We start from the raw sequence: 16,590 nt of genomic DNA, 5'->3' as shown, positions 1-16,590 counted from the left end.
GTTGAGTCCAAAGAAACAAAGAAGTGAAATAAGCAAATAAATAAATTAAACTGAACATTTACTAAGTCAAGAAAGATAATATTGATTTTATTGACTTTATTTTTCCTGGCTGGAGTTCTTTGAAGCTAAACAGCTGAATACTGTTAGGAATATGCATACTGTGTAAAGATACCTAAGCAGGCCAAAAGGTAGAGGTATGAATACTTGAAATGATAAGGGTTGAAGAATTATGCTGTAGGGTACTGGGTGAGCCAGATAGACTACATTTTAAACAGTAAGCAGAAGATGTTGAACTGTCATAGATGTAACCTGTTTCTATTGTTGGTGGAGAGGGATATCTCTTTTTTAGGTATCGGTAAGAAGAAGGAGCACTTTAATGACATTTTGAGCAGTAGGAACGACTAGTTTATTATATTAAGGCACAGTGTGGTTGAGAGAACTGTACTTGCAAATTGCTTTCTAAAAGTGATCAGGGAGCAGACATGGCACAGGTATAAGTCTTGTAGTTAGTGAAGATTTTACAAAGATTTCCAAGGGAAAACATATACTTTGGGTCCTAGAGACAACTATTTAGTTGGCTAGGATGGATAGTGCACCTAGGAAAGTTGGAATGTGTTATGAGTTTTGTTTAGGTTTGAAAGATTTATAATCAGATATTTATAAGATTTATATTGAATGATACAGTATAGATACACAGCAGGAGGGTTTGCTTTATTACAGTTGATTATGTTTTAATAAAATAACAGGGATGATGTCATTAGACATCAGTCTAAATTTAAAATGCGAACTATAAATTTCTAGCTACGATTCTTCAAATGGATTTAAGTTCTGGGTTTGTTAAAGATAGTGTAAGGTTTTTGTCCTTTGTGTAGTACAATAACAACAGTATATTACTTTACAATGACATATCTGACTATATGGACAAAGATCTGCTAAGAGAAGCCATCTTTCTGGACCATAAAAGAGCTTTTGCAACTGAATATCATGTCATGCTGCTAACAAACTCCAATACTGCAGCTTCTCTACTGAGGTTTGTTCTTTGTTTAAGAATAATCTTACAACTAAATCTTTTAGATCCAAATGGGTAATCTAAGAACAGGTGTATCACAAAGGTCAGTCCTCAGCCTTTGCTATTTTATCACCTTATTAATGATATCCCTTAGGACTTATCAATGCTAAACTGTTTCCTATACAAAGATGACATTTTGCTAATATGATCAATTAGATGTGGCAAAGAAAACAATTCTCCACTACAAAATGACTTCCCACAGTTTTGCTACTGGTTTCAGTATAACAGACAATCCCTAAAACACAAAAGTCTATAGTCATGCTGTTTGAGACCCAGAAGTGGTTACCAAATTGACCTAGCTTTATCTCACTGACCCAGATGTACAGAAATTGACATAATAATAAAAATATGGTCTAATACTAGATCCAAATCTTGCTTTCCTTCCGCACAGAGAAAGCGGTGGGGGGGGGGGGGGGCAATATCAATTGGTACTAAATCAGCTAAAAGTCGGATACAAGATTGTATACTTTCTTGGTAGCAAAGTTAGACTTGCTGCCATTAGTGTTCTGTTACCTCATCTTGAATATGCAATGCCAATCATGTCATTACTGTCATTTCAAAAACTCTCTTTACTATAAACAACTGAAAAAAAAGATTTATTCATCTCAGCCCCAATATAGAACATCACTGCACTATCTTAGCAAAAAAATATTTTTCATAATACATTACAGCACATCATTCTTTTTAAGTAAACATATTTAAATTGATCAATGACTACTGCTCATCCATTCAATATTAACTTCTTATTATGAGTCCCTTCTGACACTACACAGTAGAGACCACCATTCAGACTTGCATTCTCTCAATTTTTTTTTAAAGTTGCTCCAGTCATCAGGAACTCTCTTCCATATACTAATAGTACATTGCAGACATTCAAATAATGTATGTGGTATGTGTGTGTGTGTGTGTGTGTGTGTGTGTGTGTGTGTGTGTGTGTGTGTATGTTTGCAGTGTGTGAACACAGACACACACATTTATATATATATATATATATATATATATATATATATATATATATATATATATACAAACACACATATAGGAACACTTTATAATCTCGAAATTCCGAAATACCAAATTTCAGAATCCTGAGATCATAAAGCCGAAAGTTCAAATACCAAAACCCCAGAAGCGCAAATTTTAAAATCCCGATGTTCGGAGATTTTGAAGTAGCACTTCTGGTGTTGCGGTGTTTGAATGGAATTTCAGGTAAGTATGTATGTTTAAGGATGTTGGTTCATAGGTTCGTAGGTTCATAGGTAGGTACAAGGCTATCTGCCCAAAGGCATTTATAAGCCTAGCCAGAATGTGTTGGCTTTCGCCACCCCCTTAGATTAGTTCCCTGTGCCTCTGTCCAGCAAAGCCACTGAAGTGATCCCCAGGGAACTTTCTGTTTCCCATCCACTCATTAAGGTTTCTCTTGAAGAGCGCTAGCGAGGAGCTCTGCCTAATGTAGAACGGAATCTTGTTCCAAAGCATGGGAAGTCTCTGGGACAGGAATCTATCCATCCAGCACATCATATTTATTGTTGTGTTGAGGTTTAGATCTCTAGAGAATGTGGCTTGAGGTGATAAGGTTTTCTTTAGGTGGAGCATGTCCATCAATTCTGGGTTGGACATGGCCTTATATGTCAGGCAGAGATCAGCTCTGAGCAGGCAGTATACAACTGAGTACAGCTGGAGTTTCTTCAGTCGAGCTGCATAGGGCATCTGTTTGAGGCCAGTGATCCTCTTGATGAGGTACTTCTGTGGTCTTTCCAGCTGTTGCAGGAGTCTTGTAAGGTACATCCCAAATGGAGCATTGTATTCTATGATGGGTCTAATGAATGATGAGTAGAGGGGCACAATGACCTCTTTTGATCAGGAAGCAAATCCTTTTGTGATGAGGTGGGCCAAGGATTTTCTAACCACTTTGGCAATGTGATTATCAAAGGAGAGATTACTATCTACTTGAGTCCCCAGATCCCTTATTATGTTTTCCATATTTAGGGGACTAGCACCTATGTGGCAGTTTGTGGGTACTTTGTTATTCTCAAAGGGAATAGCTATGCACTTTTTGGCATTTAGCTTGAGGCCATGATTTTGACACCAGGTATCCATCTCAGTGAGACTCTTTTAGAGGAAGTCTGTGTCAACTGGTGAGTGAATTATAGCCCCTAGTTTGCAGTCATCTGCAAACTTGGTCAGCCATAGTCCTCCTGTTCTTGTCTGTACCTCTAAGAAGTATATGCCGAACAGGAGGGGTCCTAGGACTGAGCCCTGGGGAGTGCAACTTGTAACCAGTTTAGAGTCAGACCTAGCTCCCGCAACTCTCACCATGTGGGTTATGTTCGTGAGCCAATTAGCAACCCATCTTGTAACATGGGGTTTATGTTCAGGCTGGTGAGCTTGTCTATAATACCAGAATGGGGAATGGTGTCAAGAGCCTTTGCAAGGTCTAGGTAGGCTGTGTGTACCACCTTTCCCTCATCTATAGCCTTGGTAACTGTCTCAAAGAAGTCCACCAGGTTTAGGAGGCATGATCTGCCCTTAACAAAGCTAAACTGGGTAGGGTCCAGTGTTTGGAGATTCCCAATGTCTCTGTTAATGAGTTCCATGATGATGCACTCCATAGCCTTGCAGACCAAGCTAGTCAGGCTTATAGGGTGATAGTTCCCAGGGTCTGTTTTGGCTCCACCTTTGTGGACTGGAATAACTGTTGCTGTGCACCACTCTATGGGTACATAGCCTGTGGCGAGGCTGAGTTTGAACAGTGTGTTTAGGTGAATGGTTAATTCGTCTTTGAGCTCATGTAGGATGCAGCCTGGGACACTGTCCAGTCCCATTGATACTGTGTTTTTGGCTTTGGAGAGGGCTATTTTAACCTGAGTATCTGTGATTTCAGGGGCTCTACATCCTTCTGGTATGGTTATGGGCCCTTTTGGGGTGAGAAGGGGGTGAAGTTTGCACTGACCTGTCTGCCAGGATGTCGGTAATATCGGTTGGTTCAGTGCATTTTGTGCCACTCTGCACTAACTCCGAGCAGATCTGAGCATTGCCACTTAGATTCTTGACATAGCTAAAGAATGCCTTGTGGTTATCTTTGGAGTCCTTGGCAAGTTTTCATTCAAAACTCACCTTGGATGATTTTATGAGGGATTGTAGTTTCTTGCTGATACTGATCAGGGATGTCTTCCCTTCTTGGGATTTTACTCTTTTCTGTACTAGTTTCCTCCTTCTACTGTACAGCTTGTTTATGGCAGGGGTCCACCAGATTGGTTTCTTTTTCTTGGAGGAGTGAGTCTTGGTTTTGCTTGGGATAGCACGGTCCATGCATTCTTGTAGGTGCCCATAGAAAGCATTAGTAAAGGTTTTTGCAGCTTGGACAGCGTTATCCTTTAGCATAGGGGCTTTGAAACTTTCCACCTCCATCTTAAGAAATGTGAAGTTTGCTTTTAAAAAGTTTTTCATGGTGGTTTCCTTCTCCGAGGCTGTGGACGGAATGTGGATATCCAAAGTGATTTGTTTATGGTCAGATCTAACTAGCGAGGAGTTGACCTCCAGTGTGGAACACCGGTCACCCATGTTGGTGATGACCAGGTCCAATATGTTGTCACCTCTGTGGGAGTGTTGACCAGTTGTTCCAGAGCATTTGAGTTTAGAATTCTAGGAAATGTTGGGCAAGGGAGCTAGTACTTGAGTAGTTATCCTAGTTAATGTTTGGGTAGTTGAAATCACCCAATATTAGGGTGTTTGGTAGTACCTTTATTTTACCCAGTGTTTCCAGAAATGCAGAATGGGGGTCCTGGGACATGGTGGGTGATCTGTAGCAAGATACAATTTGAATTGCAGTTTTGCCCGTTGTTAGTTGCACGTGGATAATCTGAAGCAATGTGCTTTGTCACTAACATGGAGGTGTAGATATCCTTGATGAATATGGATACTCCCCTGCCTTTTGAATTTCGGTCTGGGTTCTGTGGCTGAAATGTATGGTATGAGTTGTAGCCTGGTAGTGCTGAGGTGCTCTCTGTAACCTTAAACCAGGTTTCTGTTACTGCACATATATCGATTTTCTCCATACTAAACAGTGCCTCGAGTGTGTGCATTTTGAGGTTTAGACTTCTGGTATTACCCTTAGATTTTTGTTACTTGTGCTATTTCCAGTGGTGGGTTTGTCTTTTGAGCTTTGCCTAAAAAAAGGCAATATGGGGGTGGCAAGAGCCTTGGCCAGTATTCAAAAGCCTAAGGGTGACAAGTGCAAGCCGTCTCTAGCGAAGCAGCGTGGCTTGTCGAGCATGTCATCCCAGGCAGACAGACACTGGATCCCCTTTGAATGACACCAGAAACTTGGCCAATTGATGAAATTGATATTTTTTTTCTTTATACCGTAGTATCATTCTTGGTGAGGGCAGGATGCTACCCAGGGTCAGGGTCATACCGGCCTGGGCTACATGATTAGAGAGCTCTTCCATGTCTCTTTTCATGTAGTCCAGGGAGGTACGGCTCAGGTCATTCACACCAACATGGACAATGAAAGAGTCATATTTGTACATGTTCTGGAGTGACCTGAGTGCTTGTGTTATGTGGCAGATCATGGCACCTGACAGGCAGCTAACAGTAACCTTCTCCTTATTCAGCCTAGTGAGTGGTACGTCAGTGTGCCTGACTATAGAGTCACCTATTACTAGTATGCTGGGTATGTTATTTTGCCTAGAGGGCTGTGATTGCATGGCACACTGGTTTTGTGAAGTATGTGTTTCATGGTTTGTGTTGGGGGTGGAGGTTGTTTGGATGTCTGCAGTGGAGGGCTGTGTTGCTTTTGCAGATTTTTATTTAGAGCCTCTGAGTATATTTTTGTGTATTTACGTGTGTTTTTTACCGGTGATGGTTTAATGGGTCTATGTGAGACGGGTGGTGTGATGCCAGTATTTCCCTTCTTCTCTTGACTGTCTGATCTAGACTTGGGTTGAGAGAGCTTAGCCTCCAGTTTGACTGTATAATTGCATCTCTCGCATATATTAGTGATTGGTGGTAGAAGGAGAGGGTTGTCTGTGTACATGAGGCAGTTGTTACATTGCCTCAAGGGGCTTTAGTGTGTGTCAGTGTGTGTTGTGACTGTAATGTGTGCGTGCAAGGGGAATGTAGGTGCACGGTGGTGTTTTTGTGTGCTTGTCTGTGTAGAGTGACCCTGGAGTTAGTATATTTAAGTAGGAGGGTGTGCAGGGGAGCTTGCCCCCCCTGCTTATATGTAGTGTAGGTTTGTGTGTTTGTGTGTGGGGGGGAAGGCGTGTGTTTGTGTATGTGTGTGCTGTCTGGTTAGTGTAGGATTCGCAATTTCAAAATTCGTGCTTTTGGGATTTCGGTATTTAGAGCTTTCGGCTTTATGGTCTCGAAAGTCTGAAATTCGGTATTTCAGGATTTCGGGTTTATAAAGTGAATCCATATATATATATATATATATATACATATATATATATATATATATATATATATATATATATATATACACACACATATATATATATATATATATATATATATATATATATATATATATATATATATATATATATATATACACACACACACACACACACACACACACAGACACACACGCACACACACACACACACACACTCACTCACATTTTTCCTGTCCTTCCTTTGCAATAGACAAATTCTCATGCATAACTCTTCCTTTGTACTAATGTTGGTCACACAATTTTAAGTTGTATTAATATAAGGGGAAAAATATTTTGGAATTTGTGGTTTAACAATTTATTGTCATTATTATTTCAAAGCTATTGTGATTTATTTTGTTGAAATCTTTATTTAGCTATTTTCTGTGCATAGCTTATTTATTTTAATATCATTCCATTTGTATCAATGTGATCTAAAGAGTATTATGATACTGATGAATCACTTTGATGTCATTAATGCTTATTATACAATAATTATAGTTTTTATTGTTGATGCCCTTTTACCCTGTGCCATACATGTAAAGGGTCTCTGGACTGGTCTATCAGTTATGGAATAAAAGGCAAATACATTGCATAAATACTTTCAGGGATTATGACTTAATGGAACAGTTTCCATCACAGCCTCAGTGCATATATTTCAGCTCTTATCTGAACTACATGGGTAATACCTTTTCAGTTCAGAGTTCTGTTGTTAGGAAGGGATTCAACTGAGTCTATTTATTAAGCCCTTTTTAATTTAGTTTGTATGTCATTTGGGTTGTGTTGTATTGAGCAGTATGTGAAGAAGGTTGATTTGAGTGTTGCTTCTTTGTCTGTACCATTTGATTTTCCTGTGGCTTTAGCGTACAGAAGAAATATGATTTTGTTTGTTGGGGAGTAGAGGGATATTGCTAGGAGAATGACTGAATTTGAGTTTTGCCTTAGGTTTTGAATAAGCACAAAAATATGCAATCTGGAATGGACCACAATATCTTAGCCAATGAAATTGGAATACCTCTATACATTTCAGATGATTCTGTGTCAAATGCCCACTTTCTGAGAAGTTATAAGAAAACATCCTCTACAAAAATTATTAACGTTAGAAAAACATTCATACGGTAGCTATACATGAATACCAAAAAAGTAGAATAAAAAAGCAAGCATGTTAAAATTATTTAGACTGTGCTTTCAACTCATTTTAATTTTACATGTTCATCCACCTTCTCTAAACTTGCATTATTCTCTCTGCATAATTTTTGTCCACTTACATCTGCCACACCTATGCTATCTCCTCCTTTGAACATGCAAAATCCTTTAAAAATCATTGCAAGTCATTTTTTAGAAAATACCATCCATCTTCTAAAAAATGCCTACTAATTATCCTTCTCTATCCTCTAAAGCGGAGTATGTTTTCTCCATCCTCCTCATATTAGTCCACTGTCATCCTGTATACGCACACACACATATATATATATATCTATATATATATATATATATATATATATATATATATATATATATATATATATATATATATATATATACACATTATACCCTTCTCCTCTCATTTCCTTCCTCATTCCCACACATCTCCTTCCTTATCATATTCATCCCAAGTGTCCATACCTTATATTAACCACATTTTCTTTTCTTTTCCTCCATGCCATGCTGCCTTCTGTTTCTTCTGCATTCCTCTTGTTAGATGGCATTCTCCAACTATATGGTGCATCTCTAAATCTTCGTTCTCATATGCCAGAAACCTTCATTCCCCTCAAATAATCTCCTCATTCATGATTTCTAATCCTTTTAGGCATTCATTGCTACCTATAGAATATCCTTATTTTATTTCAAAAAACTTCCTTAACATTTGACCTTGTTCTTCACCCTGAGCACTTCCTCCTTTTATATCCTATACCTTTTCAAAAATGTATAATTCCTCCCACCTTCCATCCCTTCAGTTCTTGCCTTTGTCATTCAACAAGTATCTTTCACCCATCTCTACCACAAATTCCACTTTTTGTAGACATCTAGATGATCTATTATATCATGTTTCTGCAAAAATCACCAAATGACCTTGTGTACAATTGTCACCAATTGCTTACTTGCTCAGAAGATATCAAACCCACCTCTCTTACTAATATTCCACCATGAATAAATAACCATATCTGCACCACTTGGTTTTCTCTTGAAATTATCCATTCCCATCCCATGGATTGCACCAGTCATTTCTGTTCCTGTCTTTAGCGTTCCCTGATACCCCCCAAGAATTTAGATTCCTTCATCTTACATGATGTCCTACATTCCTCCTTTGTTACCACAGATACTGGCTGTTTTGTTGGCCTTCATACCTATTACTCAGGTGTTAAATTTGAATTATGTTACTTTCTTCTGAGCCACTATTTTCATCTCAGATCTTCAATTAACCCTTTTCACACTTACTTCATGCTGTTGTACCTTTAACTTTGATGCTTCTGTCTGTATCAAGTCCACCATTTTATTGACTTCTTCTTTATTCTTTTCAAATCATGCTTGAAAAAATAGCACCAGCCCCCATTACAGAGAACTCCATGTGTATTCTCTTAGAGTTATTTTTCCTGTGCCCATCAAAACCGAATTATACTCCAAGCGATAAAGGAGACTTTATAGTCAGGTAGTCATTTTAACAACAACTCCACAGCACCACTGAATAACGCAGTTATTCTCATCAGACAATAGTACAGTAACTGAAAGAATATGAGTATGCTAAAACGAGATAACATATATCATTATTCCTTTGCATACAGATATTGGATGATTATTTTTGCTCCAGCAAGGTTGGTGACAATTAAGTACTGAGATTTTAAAGCTCATTGATCTATGTGGAAATTTTCTAGTGTTGAAGTCAGTTTGTTCATATTGTTTTATGCACCGAGTCAAAAAAATCCATAAATGTGGCAGTACCTGAAACAGAGATCCCTAACTGTAAATTTGTCATGTAGCATGCAAAAGTCTCACTGCAGGAAAAGGTCTTAGCAGTTGTGCAAAGTGACATAAACTGAGGATATTGATTAGCTGCTCAATTTCACTTTGCTAGTGTAGTCTATGAAAAACTCCAGAAGAAGACGGCCCATACTGGCAGAAACTTCAGTCTAGTTCATTTTTGTGCTACTGTATAGTGCTATGATCGTTAGGGTAATCCCCTCACAAATTCAGTAATATGTTATTTGTAGGACAGCCTTTTGAAAGGAACTCAAGTTAACACGTCCAAAACATGACAGTGGGATAGTGGTACTTCTGGGACCTGTGAAGGTGGTGTGCCCATTGAAACATAACTTATATGCAGTACTCCAAGCTTCATATGAGCTTTTGTTGTTTTCTGGGTGACTGTTTTCAAATCAGTGAGAGACTGGTCAGTTCAGAATACTAAGTATATATAGGCCAGTTCAGCTTTGGATTCATCTGAGGTCAGCATTTGCAATTTTCAAGTTCTGATGATTGGTCAAGGGTTAGAACACTATTGTGAATTATCTTTTAGTATTCTTTAATGTGAGGACATTTACACATATATTATTTAGTTTTCCTAAGAAGCTATTTGTCTTGTATATTTGGAGAGGAAAATGAATAATATTAACTACTGGTTGTACAATTTTCTGCGGTACTTCTTTAGAGTACTAAATGCACTTTCCTAGGTATGATTCTCTTCCACTCATTATCATATATGTGCACTTAGTTATAATTGTTATGTCTTGGTGCTGCACTTAACTGATGATTTGCTCGGTACTTAAAATTCCATGAAATACGTTTAGCTCATTTTCTCTCCTTCATGAGCATCAGAAATTAACATTTTACTCAGAACTCCATTAAACTAGTTTAAGATATCAGTGTTGTATTCGAATGTCAAAACAAAGACAGATTTAATGTTCATATCATTTACAATAATTACATGTAAGTAACATGATCGTTCCAAAATATTTCTGGTATGCTGTGACCATAATTTAAATCTATTTAGTTTCACTTAAACTTAATTGATGGGGGAGATAACATAACAAATTCTCCAGTCCTAAAATTAGTATGCAGATTGTTTTTATTTTACTTAAAATCCATCACAAGTTTCCTTGTTTCTTAATTACTAGTGCCTTAATCAGTTTCTGGTATTGTACTCTGTACCAGATGACTTTTCCATTATGTTTACTTATGTACAAACATGTAGTTTTAAAGAAGCAGTGGTGTAATGGAAAGTGGGTGAAAGTGCTTCCAGAGGCAGCCATTTGAATTATCATTTTCATGCAGTACATAAAAAAAATTAGATTCCAGTTGAGCATGTCTCTGTAAGGAGAATGCCTCCATTGCCCAAGATTCAGTCACTGTGCAGGTGATTATAATTACACACACACACACACACACACACACACACACACACGCACACACGCACACACGCACACACTCACACATGCACACATGCACACACGCACACACGCACACACGCACACACGCACACACGCACACAATCACACACACACACACACACACACACACACACACACACACACACACACACACACACACAAAAAAGCATATTTAGGTTCATTATTATACCTTTGTTTTTAATCCAGAGTGAATTTTGTGAATATTTTCATCTATACTTGTACTAGCTCATTGACAATACTGTGTCTACTTATTTATAAAAAGGTAAAATTTAAGCCTGGGGCACAGGCCTACCTCTCAGGTATCAATAATTTCACAGAATGTGTAGATTCTTGCCTTATACTCTTGGTATGTTACTCATAAAATGTATGGTTTTCTGGCACATCATCATGGGATGAAGTTATCAAATAATGGCAGATGTTTGAAACAGAGGGTGGTGCTCATAGTCGCCTATGCAAAAGCCATAGGGGTATTCTTGATGTTTACAAATGAGCATAGCAAAGGCACAATCCATACAGGCCATTTACACTAATGTGCAAGGCCTAAAAAAATAATGAGGCAAGTGTTATAATGCATAGCATGGTAATAAGGCAGTTTTGCAATTATAGTCCAACTTCCTTGCAGAATGCACATCCATTCTTAAATGCAGGTGCTTCGCCTTTGATAATGGAGTTGCAGTCCATGAACCTGTTAGTCCAAGTATGCACAATCACTTCCCAGACACACAAATGAATAACCTCCTCCAGCAACTCCTTCAATAGCATTTCCTAGTATACATAAGCACTAAAATAAACATTTCGCCCAAGCCACCCCTTCAGTAACGCACAAACACTGAAATGAACATTTCACCCAATTGACCCTTCAATAACTTGGTCTGGTATACACAATAACTAAAATAAACATTTCATGCAAGTTAACCATTCAGTAACGTGCCTTGTTATGCAGAAGCACTAAAATGAAGATGTTCACACGAGACTCCTTCAGTAACATTCCCTGGTATGCAAAAGCACTGAAATACAAATTTCACCCAAGTGACCCCATCAGTAAAATCTCCAGATATGCGCAAGCACTGAAATTTATATTTTATCCAAGCAACCCCATCACTAAAACGTCCAGGTACACACAAGCATTGAAATACACATTTCACCCATGTGACCTCATCAGTAAAATATCCAGGTATGCAGAAGCACTGAAACATACATTTCACCCAAGTAACCCCTGCAGTAATATCTCCAAGTATGCACAAATACAGAAATTAAAGATTCAAAGTGGCCCCCTCAGTAATATCACTAGGTATGCACAAGCAATGAAAATCACATTTCACCCAAGTGAACCCCTCAGTAAAATGCCCAGGTATGTGCAAGCATCAAAATAATGCATTTTCCCAAATGACCCCTCCAGTACAAATATCCAGGCACGCTGAAGCACCATATCAGCTCCCATCACATCTCCATACTCAACTAAAAAATGGCTGCTTTCTTGTGTAACTTCAGGGTGACACATACTTTTTATACAAATGTGTTCATTATAGATTCATATCTACGAAATGAACTCACGCGTAAAGGTGCAAACCCCCTTAACAGTGTAGCAGCTGTCTTCCCTATCGGTTATGCATAAATCCTGTTATGCATTTCAGATAAGGGACATGTTCAGAAAAAAAATGGGATATGCATAGCTATGTAGTGCCACTCTTTGCAGATCACTGAAAATGTATGTGAAACCCTGGACTATGAATACCACCTTGAGATTTAATTTCTTTCAGAAAATGCATGCTAATGCAAAACCCACTATTCTAGCAACTATTTTAAGATTATAAGAGCAATATATAAAATCTGTCACATATTTTGGGCCTTTTTCCCTGTTATTTTTGTCTCTGTCCAGAATTCAATTACTAATAGGCTGACAGGTATAAGCACATGCACTGTGAAAGTAGGATTTATAGGTCTCTCTTGCACTTGTGGATGACTCTTGTGGTTTCATGTTTCTTTAGCATTAGTCTAAATTACATAGAAATCTTTCAATTAAGTCACTGTAATAGTATATTCATTCAGTCCCAGACAGATATTTTTTTTAATTTTCGAACACATTTTGATGCAGTTAAAAACTTGTTTCAATTACATACTGTATATTCTGTTGTGAGTGACCCTCACAGAAGTCACAAATCATACTTTTTCAGACATATTAATCTCGCGTAAGATACATTTTATTTTTATAAAATTTCTCTGTAAAAGTTTAAGAGTACTAAACAGAAAGATTTTTACTACTTTTTTTCCTGCTATAAATGGTTTGCTATCCAAAATATTCATAAAGTACATAAGGATAAAAATCAGCATGACAATTTTTCGATTGTCTATCTTTCTATTTCCATATCTATCTGTCTGTCTGTCTGTCTATCTATCTACATATCTATCTTTCTATCTATCTATCTATCTATCTATCTATCTATCTGTCTGTCTGTCTGTCTGTCTGTCTATCTTTTTTTGACTAGCTAGGCCATTCTGAGTCCAATTTGTAGAGTAGATCTAGGAATTCAAACTACATACACAGACATGTGTGTGTTTATTTGTGTATGTATCTTTGTACGTGTGTGTATATCAGCAAAAATAGAAAACATAATGCAAAGTCAGGCAATTTGCTGTTCATAAACATATCAAAAGAAGTATTTAAGGCTACAATCAAACTAAACAATAAGTATAATGCTAATTATTTAATGATTATTAAGTCATAATAAATGAACTGATGAAGTTCTGTTGGGCATGTATGGAAAGCATGCATATTATCTAAATCCATATTTTTGAAAGTCGAGTAAGCTGTTATGCAAAATATGTGATAAGGTCAAAAGATTCTTTAAGCTGTTGACTGCTTGATATTGTGAAGGCTGGGGAGATGATTGAATGGGTAGTAAGATGAAAGAATGGGAAATAAAAAGTTCTGGCAATTAGTTAAATAATTAATTGTGTTTGCCTTTATGCATAATTACATATTGTGTTACTAGCTGGTTATCAGATGGGCAGTATACAAAAGAAAAAAATGAGCTAGATCTTTCAATGTAAATAAGTTTTATTTCTTAACTGGGAAAGTTGGACTTGGAACAAAGCCAATTTTCAGCAGAGGCCTGGGGAAAAAGACTCTAGATGCATGTCTTTGTAACATGGGAGGAAACTGGAACAAGCCCACATGAAGGACATGCAGATTCCGCACAGAAGGCACCCCAGCAGAGAATCAAACCAGAGAACCTCTTACTGTGAGGGGACAATGCTACCACTGAACCACTGCGCCATCCATAAGTGATGTGGAAATGGTAAGGACCACATGTAAAATGCATTAATTCGGAGTTACAACATGAAAGACTGGTACTCAGGTGCATCATACCCATTATGTAGGGTGCATTGGATCATTACTATTTAGGCAATATCAGATGGGCATTGTTATTTAGGCCATATGGTTTATATGGATATTGTAATATATTAGCTTATGATGTATTTACAAGAAATTAAGTTATACTATATTAAAAACAAAAGACAAAATAGGGAAAAAACATCAAACAGACCAAACAGGACATCAAAACATAGCAGTCAGTTATATTGTTACATGTCAATGTTGTTCTTAAGATAGCAACTTGTGAACATCAGCAGTAACCAAGTTACTTAGAACCTGAGTTCAAAACACATGCATACAATTAATGTGAACATACAGGTATACAAAACCACAACTCAGTTCCTTAAAATGTTTCTTCATATTTCTCGTGTGAAACAATCAAGTAAATGTTAGCACCAGCATTTATCTAAGATATGATAACTGACTTTATCCTGCACATAGAAGTGTAGTAGCATGCCAACTAAATCAAAAACTACAATAAAAGCATCATTACATGGTAAACAATTCCATTATTACTACTAAAGACCTAAGTTGTCATACAAATTGAGTTATTTTGTAAATAAAGATCACAAAAAATAAGGGCCAGATTCATTAACAGTTAAAACATAGGCTGTTATTTGAAGAAGAAGGGTGTTTAAACCCTGTTTGACTTACTATGGAATGCATGATACAGAAAGTGTGGAGAGATGCAGAGTGGATAGGGAAACATTAGGCAGCTGTACATGGTCTAGAGCTTCCAGACACAGATAAATAGCAGGATATGCTAATGAGAACTTAACCAGCTGAAGTACATGCTAATTAATACAACATGACAGAACTATTCATGAAGCTATAATCATGTGCACTCAATGTAGGCGTTTGCCTTGTACACCAAAACTCTTCAGAATATAGGCTCCATTAGACTTAGGAAAAAATAAGTTAGGTGTTACTGTTGCTATCATTATGCTGTATGTGTAACTGGCATTACATCGGGGTGCTGCTGCTGCCAGACCTTGGGCAAGAAGAAGGGTGTTTAAACCCTGTTTGACCTACTATGGAATGCATGATACAGAAAGTGAGGAGAGATGCAGAGTGGATAGGGAAACATTGGAGGAAATATGCAACCTCTGCTGTCCCCACATCAGGCAAGGAAATATGCATCTTCTGCCGCTCCCACATCAGGCCCCAAGGAATTCATGGAGGACCCATTCTAGTTGAACAAAGGTATACTTAGCTTTACATATACGAGCTACTTGTAATTTCCAGTGAACCAAAAGGGGATATATTAGGGGTGACACAGGCATCAGCCTCTAGAATATTACATCAGATTTTAAATGCAATGCTACTACATGCAAGGCAGCATATATTTTCCCCACAGTACAGAGTAAGAACCATACAGGAATTTTATGCAGTAGCACAATTCCATGAAGTGTTGGGGCCATAGCTGCACACACATAGAAATAAAAATCCCCACCTAGGAATTAGGAAAGGAGGTACATCAACAGAAAAGGTGTCCACTCTATAAGCTGTCAAGTTGTCTGTAATGCCTACACAATCATCTACAATGACTATGCAGATAGCCCAGGCAGTTTCCATGACTTACACATATGGCACATTTGTGAGCTGTACATCAGGTTTGCTATCTAGTGTAGGATGCATGTTATACACTGGAGGCTTGGCTCATTACACTCATAAAAAAGCCACACAACCCCCCTGAACAAGGATACAATGAAGCCCAAGTTCAAAGTAGGAATATTGTAGAACGTGTGTTTGCATTGATGAAATCAAGGTTCTGTTGTCTAGACACATCAAGTTAAAAATATGAAATGTACATTTAAAGTATTTGATCTACCTTTTTCCTTGTATCATCTGTGAACCTTTTGGCGTTGCACTTTGTTGACTGGCAGCTACCAATAGCTTTGAATTGCATCTTCCTACCCAATGTGAAAACTGACAACTTTTACTTGGACTGCCATCAATAGTGCAATGAAGACTGGCATTGTTGTGCTTTCATCATAAGTCTAAACAGTACTGAGTGAAGAAATTAAAGTTGTCTCACACCTTTCTCTGTGGCATAATGTGTAAAGGTTATGAGCTTAGAAAAACAGTACAGGTGAGACAGCGATCAAAACCTGTTCCCAGATCGTTTAGTTGAGGGAGTTCATACAAAAATCTTGACACTCATTATGGTGTATGAATGTGTTGACATGGGAAACTCAAGTAATTTTATGGTCAGTATTGACTAAAACTGACAGATAAGTCATTTGAAATTATGTAAAAATTAGTTGTGTGTGAAGTGTGAACAATAAGAAGTATTTCTAAT

Source organism: Protopterus annectens, chromosome 10.part0, assembly GCF_019279795.1.
Source record: "Protopterus annectens isolate FY-2018-M chromosome 10.part0, PAN1.0, whole genome shotgun sequence".
NCBI classification, from domain to species: Eukaryota; Metazoa; Chordata; order Ceratodontiformes; family Protopteridae; genus Protopterus; species Protopterus annectens.
This window is presented reverse-complemented; position numbering follows the sequence as displayed.